Source organism: Rana temporaria, chromosome 2 (assembly GCF_905171775.1).
Source record: "Rana temporaria chromosome 2, aRanTem1.1, whole genome shotgun sequence".
Classification (NCBI taxonomy): Eukaryota; Metazoa; Chordata; class Amphibia; order Anura; family Ranidae; genus Rana; species Rana temporaria.
In genome coordinates, this window is record NC_053490.1 from 14097057 (window position 1) to 14112723 (window position 15667).

Below are 15667 nucleotides of genomic sequence, written 5' to 3' on the forward strand. Positions count from 1 at the left end.
GAAAAGGATGGACATGCCTGAAACCTTTAGCGGCTATGGCCGCTCACTGTATCACGGGAGCGCGCCCGCAATTACTCACCACCATGCAAGCTCTTTCGCATGACTGTGGTCAGTACTTGCGGGGAGGACCAGAGACAGCCGCAGAGGGACCCCAGAAGACGTGGATCGGGCCACTCTGTGCAAAACGAACTGCACAGTGGAGGTAAGTATAACATGTTTGTTATTTTAAAGGGAAAAAAAATAAATTCCTTTACTAACCCTTTAATCTTATTAAGAATTAAGAGACTACAGATGATACTGCAGTGAGAAATTGGCCGGTAGCAGGACATTTTTAATGAGCAAGGTTAGATCTACATTTAGTAATGACAAAGGGGCTGATTTACTAAAGCTGGAGCACTCAAATCTGGTGCAGCTGTGCATGGTAGCCAATCAGCTTCTATCTTCAGTTTGTTCAACTAAGGTGTAGCGTAAATAGGATACGTTACGCCCGCACACAAATACGCGCTCCCTACCTGAATCTACCCCAAAGGCTTTTTTTTTGTTTTTTGAAAGCCATGAAGTTGCTATGGATGGGACAACAGCACTGACCTCAACTCAACCACAAAATAAAATGAAAGATAAAATATCAAGAACTGAAAAGGCAGAAAAAGTACTGATTACCCAAAGAGCTAGCAATCAAAATAAAAGTACAGTTTCTTACTGACCCTAGACTCAACCTATGCGGTTTGTCATCTTTTCCTACAGCAGCTTCCAGTTCACTGACTCTATGGCTGCTCTGTTCCCCCCCATGTTGTAGTGAGGGGACTCACTTATCCAAAGCCCTGGTTATTGACCCTTATGTGCTTGCTGTCAATAGTTCAAAGGGCATGCAGTAAATTATAGTTTAACCTCTTAGCACCAGCGCCTCCCTTTAAGAGTTTTATGATGCCGGGAGGTGGGGAGGGGCTTAAGACCATGTGACCGTCATGATTGGTTGTCACAATTGTCACGTGATCCCAAAACTCCCAACTGCAAGGAGCGTTCGGGAGATTTTAGTTAGATTGCGGAAACTGTGCCGGGAGCATGCAACGCGCATGCTCTCAGCACGGGTCTATGGGCTGCAATTCACACAAATATGCGACCCCTCGGTGCCAAGGACCAGGCACGGAGAAAATGCATATTTGCGTATTGCCAGCGCCAAGAGGTTAAAAAAAAGGTAAAGATAATAGAAGGCCCGTAGACCTGGTGTATCTGTGTAGCACTGACCCCCGAAGGAGCTGCTAGTTTAATTTGGGCCTGCACTCTACCAATAAACCCCACTAACTTGGCTAAATTCCCTTGGCACAGCTGTGATGCAATGCAATACAATACAATGTAAGACAATACAAAATACCTGTATTATAACCCCAGGATCCACTGACTGCACTTGGAGTGAGAAAAACAGTACGCCACAACAACTGGATACTTAACCAGAGATATATTTTACTGTGAAATATGCAAAGAAGTGATTACAATAATTGTGCTGTCATCCCAACGTAAGACGACAGCACAATTGATTTAAACATAAGCTATTTGAAAACAGTATACATAAACATAGGTTTATACCTGGGAGCTCCCCCTACTTTATAAGCTATGCGTGAGATCTCACTTAAAGTACTTAGTCTTGGATCTTCTTTTCTTTACTAGCTAAAGTAACTCCTTGTGATTTGTAATCCACAGTTTTGATGAGTCAAATTGAAGTGAAAATGCTGGTGTATCTGCAACAACTATTTTAAAATCGCTTGAAACGTCAAATTAGATAGGCCTCAAGCCTTCTCAGTGTCAGTTTCTCTGCTCCTCTGTGGAACTATAAATCCCAGTGAGGCCTGTATATGAGTCTAACTGCGTGTAAACTTAGCAAACTGTGGGTCGTGACCCGCTCACCCACTGGATCGGAGCTCCGGGTAGTAACTTTTGTTCAGGGTCCTGTGACTGCAACTTGCTTCTCCGTCAGCTCCGTTCAGCTCCGCTGGATGGATCCGGTTCTCCGATGCTCGGATGAGTGTCTCTCGGTCTCTGCAATCCGGCCACCGTCCCTCGGGCACCCTCCGATCACTTGCCCCAACAACCCGGATTGTTTTCCCCTGTGTCTCCTCGTCTCCAAGGCAACCAAAATACTAAACAAAACATCTCTCTGCATTACCAGTATTTGGTCAGTAGATGGCTCCAAATACTTAAACATAGCAATGTCCATAGACGTTGTATTAAAGTATGCAAACACACATCAATATACAAGAATGTCAGCGCTACATCTGGAATTTGCAAAGGCATTCCATACAGTTCCCCATAAATGTTTACTGTACAAACTAAGGTCTGTCAGCATGGACCATAGGGTGAGTACATGGATTGAAAACTGGCTACAGGGGCAAGTTCAGAGGGTGGTGATAAATGGGGAGTACTTGGAATGGTCCAGTGTAGAAAGTGTGGTCCCCCAGGGTTCTGTGCTGGGACCAATAATATTTCATTTATTCATAAACGACCTGGAGGAACAGCTCAATCTCAGTATTTGCGGACGATACTAAGCTAAGCAGAAAAATAACTTCTCCGCAGGATGTGGAAAACTTGCAAGAAGATTTGCACAAATTAATGGGATGGGCAACTACATGACAAATGAGGTTTGATGTATGTAGAAAAATGTAAAATAATGCATTTGGGTGCCAAAAATATGAATGAAATCATCTCACTAGGGGGAGAACCTCTGGGATGGAAAGGGACCTGGGGGTCCTAGTAGATGACAGGCTCAGCAATGGCATGCAATACCAAACTGCTGCTAACAAAGCAAACAGAATATTGGCATTAAAAAGGGGATTAACTCCAGAGATAAAACAATAATTCTCCCGCTCTACAAGACTGGTCTGGCCCCACCTGGAGTATGCTGTCCAGTTCTGGGCACCAGTCCTCAGAAGGGATGTGCTGGAACTAGAGAGGGTCCAGAGAAGGGCAACAAAGCTAATAAAAGGACTGGGGGTGGCTAGGATCTTCCCTACTGTCTGATAGATGCTTGAGGGGGTGTGGGCAGGAGGGCACATTCCTCCACATTTAGTGGGAGTGCCCGGTGCTTCGACCGTTTTGGTATATGGTGAACAGACACATATCTGAAGGTCTGGGAATTGTTTTTCCGGCCCAGCCTAAGCATTTTCTGCTCCATGTCCCCTCCATTCCTCTGTCACAGTACAAACGTAGTGCTCTCCCCCACCTCCTCAATGCAGCAAAACGGCTTATACCGATTCACTGGAAAAGTTCACGCATTCCAAGTGAACAAGACTGGTTGGGGAAGGTGGGGGAGATCATGGAAGCGGAGAGTTGGCTAGCGACTTGCAGGGACACACACGAAAAATTCGATCTTACATGGGCAGAGTGGAAGACCCGCGTACATGACACGACCTTGCTCTCCTCCAGTTTGGATGAGGCACTACTTGCTCTAGCAGATCCCTCCTTTGGGGAACTCGTCCGGGCGCATCGTCAGTCGGATCCCCGCGACCCCACTTAAATGTGGGTTCATTCCGTCAGCGACTCCGGTGAGTGCTGGTCCTTATACCTTCTTATCTCTTCCTTTTCTACTTTTCTTGTCTCCTTTCTTTTCTCTTACTCTACTTCACTATTCTCTCTTTCTCACCCTTCTCTCAATTGTTTATTGTGTAATTGTTTGCTCAGTTTTGGGACTGCCGTGTTGGCCTCAAGTTTGTTTGACTAATCCTGATACCTCATGTTTATCTAAACTACCAATAGTAGAGGGAGTCGTTTAGGTGCTTAATCAAGAGCGGGGGCATTTGGCTATACCACCCTCCATTAGTTTGGGGGGAGACCTGCCCACATGGATCGAACGTCCTGTGCGGGCGAGGTGACCTTCTGTCCCTGTAATGTCCTAGGCTGTTGCTCCCAGTCGAAACGGTTATATGAGCCTGGACTAGATGTACCCATTGATGTCCCTCACCTTTCCCTTCCCTCCTCCCTCGTCCTCGCCCCTTGTCCTTTCCCCTCCTCCCCCTCTTCCCCCTGGTCTTGGTTATTGTTTTCTTTTTTCTTTATTTGATAATGTTGTATTGTGCTACTGTCAATACTACTTGAAAACGAAAATAAAGATTTTGCAAAAAAAAAAAAAGGACATTGGGGATATTAGTTATGAGGAAAGGTTGCGAGCACTGAACTAATTCTCTCTGGAGAAGAGTTGCTTGAGAGGGGATATGATTTCAATGTACAAATACCGTACTGGTGATAGGGATAAAACTTTTCCTGTGCAAGGGAACATAAAAAAACTTGCAGCCATTCACTAAAATTAGAAGAAAAGAGGTTTAACCTTAAACTGCGTAGAGGGTTCTTTACGGTAAGAACAGTAAGGGTGTGGACTTCTCTTCTACAAGCAGTGGTTTCAGCAGAGAACATAGATCATTTTATAAAACTATTAGATAAGCACCCAAATGACCACAACATACAGGGATATACAATGTAATACTGACATATAATCACACACAGAGGTTGGACTTGACGGTCTTGTGTCTTTTTTCAACCTCACCAACTAAGTAACTGGGACTGCGAATCTAGAATCCACAGGATCCTCCCTTGAACCCATGGCGGTGAAACTGAACTACGGTATTTATTGGCGTATAACGCGCACCAGCGTAAAAAAACACCCCCCCCCCCAATTTTAAGAGGGAATTTTCTGGAAAAAACAATTTTTTTAGTCCAAATAGTAAATGCAGTTAAAATTTAAAATAAGATAAGCAGCAATGTACAGCAAGCAACTCAGAGAGCAGCTCCTATGTTCAAGGAGATACACAGTACCTTAGGTCTTCTAGCTGTCAGCACTCGATGGTGGAAGGGAGGGAGCTGGAACTCTCAGACGCACTCAACGCTGACCGGGACTGTAGCGCGTACCTATGGCATACCTCGGAGGGGAAGGAGGGGGACGAGCGCCCACCGGAAATCACCGCCGGAAATCACTGAGCCATCATCTCCACTCGGCTCTCACTCGGCTGTCACGTCACACACGCACAGTCCCGCCTCCGCCATCGGCATTGGACCATCTCCTGTGACAGACAGAACACTGGTCCAATGCTGGTGGTGGAGGTGGGACTGTGCGTGTGTGACGTGACAGCTAAGTGAGAGCCGAGAGGAGATGACGGCTCAGTGATTTCCGGCGGGCGCTCGTCCCCCTCCTTCCCCTCCGAGGTATGCTATCGACGTATAGCGCACACCCGTGATTTTCCCCCTATTTTCAGGGGGAAAAAGTGTGCGGTATACGCCGATAAATACGGTATATCCATAATCTCTGATTGTAACAATCTCTGCACTGACCAATAGACCCAGCAATCATCATTACAAGTTAGGGTTTCCATAAGCATATGATAGAATTGGCCTCTAATAAGTGTATATAGTTTTATCCCTGGATAGAAATATGGATAGAAATATACCATTAATGCCATTATATCAGCCAGTTCCAGATCTCTCCCCTATCCCAGCCTGTGCATCAATTTATATTGGTATTAGGAGCTGAGTCTCTACCTTCTCATTGATACCATATTTCACTAATGAATGTATTTGTCTTTGAACCCAGATTGAGTTCTGTTCATCACTTACCATTTTCTGAAAATAGATAGAGATCTGCCAGACAAAGGCAGCTTTCTATATATAATGTATGACTTCCTTTCTTTCAGAGAGCTGGAGATCACCAGGGAATGTCGTATTTCTTAATTATGATTGCAGAATTATCTTGTGTATTTTTCTTCAATGTTTAATCAGGAGAAATGTTATAAATACTAAAAATAATTCTCATCTAGTTTTCTTATAATATTTTCAGCCTCTTATATGATTTACATTGTCTTATGCAGAAGCCAGGGATGGCCGGACATCACAATAGCTAGAGGACAGTAAACATGTGCAGGTTATTTAGTTCCGAATCGAAAATCGGACAATTTTTTTGTTATTCACAAATTCAGATTTATCCAAATTTATGAATGACAATGGTAACAAATGTAAACAAATCCGAAAAAAAATAATTCAGACAAAATTGGAAGTCAAATATTTTTTAAATAGAATTAGAATTGTTTTAGAATCGAATAAAGAAATAGGATAGAAAATAATAAATAATATAATAACATAGAAATTAATACAATAGAAAATAAAGGGAAAACATAGAAAATTAAGGGAAACAATAGAAAATAAAGGAACAGAATAGAAGATAAAAGAATAGAATAGAACATTTTTTGTAAAACATAACAAAATAGAATAGAAAATTAAAGAATAGAGTAGACTAAGGCCTCGTACACACGATAGGTTAACCAGAGGACAACGCTCTGAAGGACCGTTTTCATTGGTCAAAACCGATCGCGTGTGGACCCCATAGGTTATTTAACCATCGGTTAAAAAAAAGACAACTTGCTTTAAAATTAACCTATGGATTGGTAACCGATAGGTCAAAAACGATCGTTAGTAGGCACAACCATCGGTTAAAAATCCACGCATGCTCAGAATCAAGTCGACGCATGCTTGGAAGCATTGAACTTCGTTTTTTTCAGCATGTCGTTGTGTTTTACATCACCGCGTTGTGACACGATCGATTATTTAACCTATGGTATGTAGGCGTGATGGACCATCAGTCAGCTTCATCGGTTAACCGTTGTCCTCTGGTTAACCTATCGTGTGTACGAGGCTTAAAAAAGAATAACATAGAATAAAATAGAAGTAATATAACCATCTTTTGAAATTCAAATTCAAGTAGAATAAATTCGAATTTGAATAGAATAGAAAAAAAAAACAATAAAGTAGAATAGAATAAAATAGAAAGAATATAACTTTCTTCTGAATTCCGCATTTTTGAATTAGAGTAGAATAATAGAATTGAATAGAATAAAATAGAATAAAATATAAAGGATATAACGTCTTCTGAAATTCAAATTTCCCACCCACACTTCCCCTTCTCTGAGGCATAGCACTGCCGGAGAGTGTGGATGGGGCATACACAGGATGAGAGAGTGGGAGGAGGAAAAGCTGATCAGCTTTCTCTCTCCTCTACCATTCATGTGGGGGAGGGAAAAAGGGAGAACTGTCAGCGCTGGCTCTGGGCTGTGAGAGAAACACTTGCAGCTCAGAGCACTGCAGCCACTGGTGATCTACAGTCTGGGCTCTTGGGGCCCCACACAGTGGCGGAACTCCAGGGCCTGGTCACAAGTGCTCCCTTTATGACCCTGGTAGTTCTGCCACTGCAGCAAAGGTTAGTAAGGGTGTCTCTGTCTAATCTGAGTTGTCCACTGAGTAATTTACAAGTATTGGGAAGGAACCCAAGAAATAAATCTGAGATATACACGGTATAGAATATTATGATTTGAGGCAGTTAGTTAGATAAAGATGTTTTTGCCTAGATGTGCACTGCAGAGAACATTGTGATAGTTGATTTTTGGTTGGAAGTAGAAGTCTAGTTGAAAATGGAACTCTGAGGCCGCGTACTAACCATCGGTCCAAACCGATGAAAACGGACCGAAGTTCAGTTTCATCGGTCCAAAGCGTGTCTGTGTACGCCCCATCGGTCTTTTGTCCTTCGGACAAAAGTTAGAGAACTTGCTTTAAAATCGAACAGATGGACCGCTGACCGATAGGAAGCTTGGAAGCATTGAACTTCGTTTTTTTCAGCACGTCGTGTGTTTTACGTCACCGCGTTCTGACCCGATCGGTTTTTGGAACGATGGCTGAAGCAGACTGATGGTCTGATGTGCGTACAGCACATCAGACCATCAGTCTGCTTCAGCGGTGAACCGATGAAAACGGTCCGTCGGACCATTCTCATCGGATGGATCGACCGTGTGTACGCGGCCTAAGATGTGCATGACCCAACATAATTTGATGGGAGAAGGAATGCTAATATGGTCAATTCTAGACAAAGTATTAGTTTAGTCATAAGAAATCATTCAATTATGATTTTTTTTTTCACAGCCTGTTTCACATCTTGGTTCATTAGGCTGTAAATAAAAGGATTCAGCACAGGCGTAATGATGATGTAGGCCGGTGATGGTGAACCTTGGCACCCCAGATGTTTTTGAACTCCATTTCCCATGATGCTCATCTACACTGCAGAGTGCATGAGCATCATGGGAAATGTAGTTCCAAAACATCTGGGGTGCCAAGGTTCATCATCACTGGTGTAGGCAATGCTAGTATTTCGATCATACAGGGAAGAGCAGTCTGAAGTAAGTCAAAAATAAGCCAGAGGGCTTTCACACTGAGGCGATGCACTGGCGGGAGAGAAAAAAATCTCCTGCCAGCAGCATCTTTGGAGCGGTGAGAGGAGCTCCTTCACCGCTCCTTCCCATTTAAAACAATGGGAAACCGTGGCAATACCGCCCGCAATGCGCCTCTGCAGAGGCGCATTGCGGGCGGTATTAACCCTTTATCGGCCGCTAGTGTGGGTTAATACCGCACCGCTAGCTCCCGCCCCAGTGTGAAAGGGGGCTTATTCATAGGTGTAACAGAATGGTCCGTGACACCCAGAGACTTTGGAAGGATGGGGGTTACTCCTGTGCCAGCGTCACTAATGACTCTTGGGTCTAGGGTCACCCTGTGCCCCTTTTGGGCATAGGGTGACTGATAACTGATAATTCATATTGCAGGATATCTTGAGATATTACAAGTGGTTATTCTGACCCCACCAGGTCAGTGGAGTGTTTTCATTCAATGTGAAGACACATGCTTTTGAGGTGTTAATTGGGGCTGCTCCTAGACATTCCATTGTCCATTGTGTGATGCTAACTAAGTCTGAAGGGCCAGATGTTTCTTTCAGGGGTAGGGATTTAGCATGTCAATTATGTTTAGTTTAGTAAAGGAATGTGACTTGTCAAGCTGTAGTAATTACCTCCTCTAATTGCGGAGACGGGACGTCTGGGGGATGACTAATGATTAGCTCAACTGGATGTCATTGTCTAAAAGAATGTGATTGAAGCCCCATTGTGTGATGTGTGAGTGGAGAGTTCTTTGTCCCTGTGTTTAACTTTAACATGCTGTACTGTATATAAGAAAGCTAAGATACCATTAACCACTTGGTAACCGCCCCATAGACAATATACGTCTACAGGGCGGGTGGTTAACTCTAGGAGGGCGTCAATGTACGTCCTCCCAGAGTCTCTCTCCCGCGCGTCCCCTGGGGCGCGCACACGGGAACATCCGTGACCGCCGGGTCCAGAGGACCCGGCCGATCACGAATCGCGGTAAACGGCCGCTGATAGCGGCCGTTTACCATGTGATCGCTCCGTCCAATGACGGAGCGATCACATGTAAACAAACCGGCGTCTTTTGATGACGCCGGTTCCTCCCTCCTCTCTCTGTACCGAGCGGTACAGTGTGAGAGGGGGGAGCGCGGGTGTCAGCAGCGCTGTGGATGGATCTGTGACTATTGCAGTCACAGATCCATCCATCCCTGCTCAGCCATCCCTGAAACCCCCTGCAATACTGTGCAATACACTCTGCAATACCCCCCCTACAATACTCTGCAATACCCCCCCTGCGCAATACTCTGCATACCCCCGGCAATACTCTGCATACCCCCCTGCGCAATACTCTGCATACCCCCCTGCGCAATACTCTGCATACCCCCCTGCGCAATACTCTGCATACCCCCCTGCGCAATACTCTGCATATCCCCCTGCGCAATACTCTGCATATCCCCCTGCGAAATACTCTGCATACCCCCCCTGCGAAATACTCTGCATACCCCCCCTGCGAAATACTCTGCATACCCCCCCTGCGCAATACTCTGCATACCCCCCTGCGCAATACTCTGCATACCTCCCCTGCGCAATACTCTGCATACCCCCCTTCGCAATACTCTGCATACCCCCCTGCGCAATACTCTGCATACCCCCCCCTGCGCAATACTCTGCATACCCCCCTGCGAAATACTCTGCATACCCCCCCCCTGCGAAATACTCTGCATACCCCCCCCCTGCGCAATACTCTGCATACCCCCCCCCCTGCGCAATACTCTGCATACCCCCCCTGCGCAATACTCTGCATACCCCCCTGCGCAATACTCTGCATACCCCCCTGCGCAATACTCTGCATACCCCCTGCGAAATACTCTGCATACCTCCCCTGCGCAATACTCTGCATACCCCCCTTCGCAATACTCTGCATACCCCCCTTCGCAATACTCTGCATACCCCCCTGCGCAATACTCTGCATACCCCCCTGCGCAATACTCTGCATACCACCCCCTGCGCAATACTCTGCATACCACCCCCTGCGCAATACTCTGCATACCACCCCCTGCGCAATACTCTGCATACCCCCCTGCGCAATACTCTGCATACCCCCCTGCGCAATACTCTGCATTACTCCCCGGCAATACTCTGCATTACTCCCCGGCAATACTCTGCATTACTCCCCGGCAATACTCTGCATTACTCCCCGGCAATACTCTGCATTACTCCCTGGCAATACTCTGCATTACTCCCCGGCAATACTCTGCAATACCCCTGCACAATTACTCTGCGCAATTACTCTGCAATACCCCCGCACCAATACTCTGCAATACCCCCGCACCAATACTCTGCAATACCCCCGCACCAATACTCTGCAATACCCCCGCACCAATACTCTGCAATTCCCCAACACCAATACTCTGCAATTCCCCAACACCAATACTCTGCAATACCCCGGCTAATACTCTGCAGTACCCAGAAAATACTCTGGGAAAAAAATGCGTTTTAACCACTTCCCGCCCGCCGGCCGTCATGACGTCCTTGATTTTGTGCAGGGATATCTGAATGATGCCTGCAGCTACAGGCATCATTCAGATATCATTTTTTTCAGCCGGCGATTCCCTACACCATAAGAACAATCATGTCGGCTGTTCCGCCTCTTGATTGTTCTTACGGGAGGCGAAAGGGGACGTCTCCCCTCCCTTCTCCCTCCGGTGCCTCTTCTGACTCACCGCTACGATCGAAACCAGGATCGTTTTTTTTTTTTATTTTTTTTTTCAGGCTTCCCAGCCTAGAGGTGAGATGTGGGGTCTTATTGACCCCACATCTCACTGTAAAGAGGACCTGTCATGCTATATTCCTATTACAAGGGATGTTTACATTCCTTGTAATAGGAATAAAAGTGATCAAAACATTTATTTTTGGGGAAAAACGTATCAAACTAAAATAAATGAAGTGAAATGAACAATAAAAATATATATTTTTTTTTAAAGCGCCCCTGTTCCTGCGTGCTCGTATACAGAAGCGACCGCACACGTAAGTCCCGCCCACATATGAAAACGGTGTTCAAACCACACATGTGAGGTATCGCTGCGAACGTTGGAGCAAGAGCAATACTTTTGGCCCTAGAGCTCTTCTCCAACTAAAAAGATGTAACCAGTAAAAATATTTAAAGCGTCGCCTATGGGGATTTTTAAGTAGCGAAGTTTGGCGCCATTCCACAAGCGTGTGCAATATTGAAGGGTGACATGTTGGGTATCTATTGACTCGGCGTAACTTCATTTTTCATATTATGCAAAAACATTGGGCTAACTTTAATGTTTTTTTTTTTTTAAAAGCACAAAACCGTTTTATTTCCAAAAAAAACGCATTCGAACAATTGCTGCGAAAATAACGTGCGCGATAAAAAGTTGCAACGACCGCCATTGTATTCTCTAGGGTTTTTGCTAAAAAAGCATATATAATGTTTTGGGGTTCTATGTAATTTTCTAGCAAATAAATGGTGATTTTTCCATGTAGGAGAGGAATGTCAGAATTGGTCTGGGTGTTCCAGAACGCCTGATGGTGCTCCCTGCATGTCGGGCCTCTGTATGTGACCACGCTGTGTAAAAGTCTCACACATTTGGTATCGGCATACTCGGGAGGAATAGCAGAATGTGTTTTGGGGTGTAATTAGTGTTATGCATATGCTGTGTGTGAGAAATAACCGGCGAATATGAACATTTTGTGAAAAAAAAAAAAAAAAAAATCTTGATTTTGCAAAGAATTGTGGGAAAAAATGACAACTTCTAAAAACTCACCATGCCTCTTTCTAAATACCTTGGAATGTCTTCTTTCCAAAAAGGGGTCATTTGGGGGGTATTTGTACTTTTCTGGCATGTTAGGGTCTCAAGAAATGAGAGAGGCTGTCAGTACATCAGATGTGATCAAATTGATCAATTTTCAGTAATTGGTACCATTTTTTTTTACCAAAGATATGTAGCAGTATACATTGTAGGCCAAATTTATGAAAAAAATTACTTTTTTGCAAAATGTTATAATAGAAATGAAGAAAAATTCATTTTTTTTACAAAATTTTCTTTCTTTTTTCATTTATAGCGGAAAAAATAAAAACCGCAGAGGTGATCAAATACCACCAAAAGAAAGCTCTATTTGTGGGAAAAAAAGGACAAAAATTTCATTTGGTTACAGTGTTGTATGACTGAGTTATTGTCATTCAAAATGTGAGAGCACCGAAAGCTGAAAATTGGTCTGGTTATTAAGGGTGTTTAAGTGCCCAGTTGTCAAGTGGTTAAAAGCGTTCATACATTTTGAAACCAGAGAACAGAGCGTATGTCTCGTTTATTCTGGGGGAAATCCAATGGGTCCTGTCTGCTGGATTGTAGATTGTCGTATAAGCTGTCGTGGGTTGATGGAATGGGAATATTGTAAACGGTGGTGACCGTTACAGTGGTGTCACAGCAGTGAGATGGTTCCATCGCCAGAAGAACAGCTACAAGGACACAGGACAATGGAGACACAGTATGCACGGCTTAAGCTCTCTTCCCTCAAAGACTTACTGGAGAGCCGGGGCAGACCGGCCAGCAACCGTAAGAAAAGGGACATTATTGCAGAACTTGTCGAAATGGATAGAGCTGAGAGGCCCAGCGTAACAGACAGGACACCCGAGGAAGAAAGTTTTGATCGGGCTGTTAAACGAGGACTGGCACAGTATAGTCCTAATCCTCCACCGGAGATCATAGACCTGGTTATAGTGGCTGTGGATGCCACTTGGCTACATCAAAGAGGTGCTGCAGCAGCAGAAGTTAAAGCAGCACCAACTGAAGAGAGAGGAGAGGTACAGATACCAGTCTCCATGGAAGAGGAATTCAGAAGGAGGTTACAAGAGATGCAGGTACAGCACAAAGGACCAGTATCAGAGGAGGCCCTGCTGGGATGGTCGGATGTGATTCGTTGCCAACTCTGGAAGGAAGCGCTAGCTCTTGAGAAGCAACACCAGGGGAAGGTTCTCCCCTCCATCCATGTAAGGTACTGGCCACAGTATGACGCACGAATGTCGTTGTTGGGGGAACAACCAAAGCATGAGTGGACAGCTGAGTTAAGCAGACTGATCCGGGCAGAGATGCGGTTGGACGAGAGCTACAGAGCCCTCCGGTGGTATGTAGCCCAAGAGTGCCCGTGGTCAGCGGATGACAGCCCCACGGAAAGGCTTTGACTATGATGGCCTGGGACTATTGTATTGAATGATGTCCAGTGATCCTGACTTTGGGGATGATAGGGAGTGGCGCTTGGAGGACATAATGGAGCACAGAGAGGAAAAATTGAATGTCTCGGAAGGCCACTGGTTGCAGGAAGATTTGGAGTTTCTGGCCATTCAGGAATGGGAGCTGGAGATCGCCTACAGACAGCTGCTAGACTCTGTTCAGCAGCAGAGAAGGGCTCCCATTGCCTGGGACTATGAGGAAATTTCAGATGACCGCTCTGAAATCCTAGCTGATGAATCGTCAGTGGAAAGTATGGAGATTGCCATCCCTAAAGCCAAAGCGGATGGTGTGGAGTTCCAGGGAGCCGGGGCAGTTGGCCCCTCTCTCCAGCAACAAGCTGAGGTGGTAAAGCTTTTACTCCCAGCTGAATCACTGGCAGCCGGGCAAGATGCTACTGACTGCTGCACACAACTACAGCTTGAGCTGATATTGGGGGATGGGACTGTGGTCTCCCCTCACAGCAACCCATCAGAAGAGCTGGCAACAGAGCAGAGTGCCACGAGCCTTTGCTCTCAACTAGCAGGAGAGGGAATTCCTGTGGTAGTGGATGGGACTGTGGTCTCCACTCACAGCAACCCAGCAGAAGAGCTGGCAACAGAGCAGAGTGCCACAAACCTCTGCTCTCAACTAGCAGGAGAGGGAGTTCCTGTGGTAGCGGATGGGACTTCAGTCTTCACTGACACAACCCCAGAAAATGGTGGGTCACTGAGACAGGAGGATGTTGGCTTTGCTTTGCAAGCACCGGGGGATTTTCACCTACCACCAGTGGATGGGACTTCAGTCTCCACTGGTATACCCCAGGGATGGGGGCCAGTTGGCCCAGATCCCCAGCAGCATGATGGACTGAGCCCAGTCACCCTGTCTTCTCTCCAGTGGCTGAAAGGACTCCAGGGAGAAGGGCCAGTACAGGCCTCTCCCCAGCGGCAGGTATGTTCTCTGAGAGAGGCAGAGGTTGGCTGGGTGAGTAATGCTCTGTTTGGAGCAATTTATTTGGGGTACGGTATGGATACCAGCATTGGAGGACTGGAACTACTGACTAACTTCGGAGTCAACCCGTTTGGGGTTCCCTCCTGTGTTACATCTCTCCCCTTTCGGTGGGAGACTAACAGAATGGCCCGTGACACCCAGAGATTTTGGAAGGATGGGGGGTACTCCTGTGCCAGCGTCACTAATGACTCTTGGGTCTAGGGTCACCCTGTGCCCCTTTTGGACATAGGGTGACTGATAACTGATAATTCATATTGCACGATATCTTGAGATATTACAAGTGGTTATTCTGACCCCACCAGGTCAGTGGAGTGTTTTCATTCAATGTGAAGACACATGCTTTTGAGGTGTTAATTGGGGCTGCTCCTAGACATTCCATTGTCCATTGTGTGATGCTAACTAAGTCTGAAGGGTTAGATGTCTCCTTTCAGGGGTAGGGAATTAGCATGTCAATTATGTTTAGTAAAGGAATGTGACTTGTCAAGCTGTAGTAATTACCTCCTCTAATTGCGCAGACGGGACGTCTGGGGGATGACTAATGATTAGCTCAACTGGATGTCATTGTCTAAAAGAATGTGATTGAAGCCCCATTGTGTGATGTGTGGGTGGAGAGTTCTTTGTCCCTGTGATTAACTTTAACATGCTGTACTATATATAAGAAAGCTAAGATACCATTAAAAGCGTTCATACATTTTGAAAACAGTAACAGAGCGTATGTCTCGTTATTCTGGTAAATGGGATGGATCGTGTCTGCTAGATTGTGGAGTGTCAGATAAGCTGTCGTGGCTGATGGAATGGGAATATCGTAAACGGTGGTGACTGTTACAATAGGGTTACATAATATATACAAATTACACACCAGACAGTATTTACAACACAATGTACAGTGTAGGTCCCATGGCTTACACAATATTTACAAATTACCCACAACAACCATATTTACAATACAATACCTGTTAACTTCATGTCAGCCCATGGTGACTGCTGTGTGTTCCCACATCAAAAAGAGATTAAGCTTGTTCACAAAGCATTATGCCGCGTATACATGGTCGGAATTTCCTATGGAAAAAGTCAGACAGAATTTATTCATCGGATATTCCGACCGTGTGTATGCCCCATCAAACTTTTTCCATCGGAAATACCAACGGACTTAGAAAGAGAACATGTTCTCTTTTTTGGTTTTCCGTTCGTTTGTTTGGAACTCCGACGGAG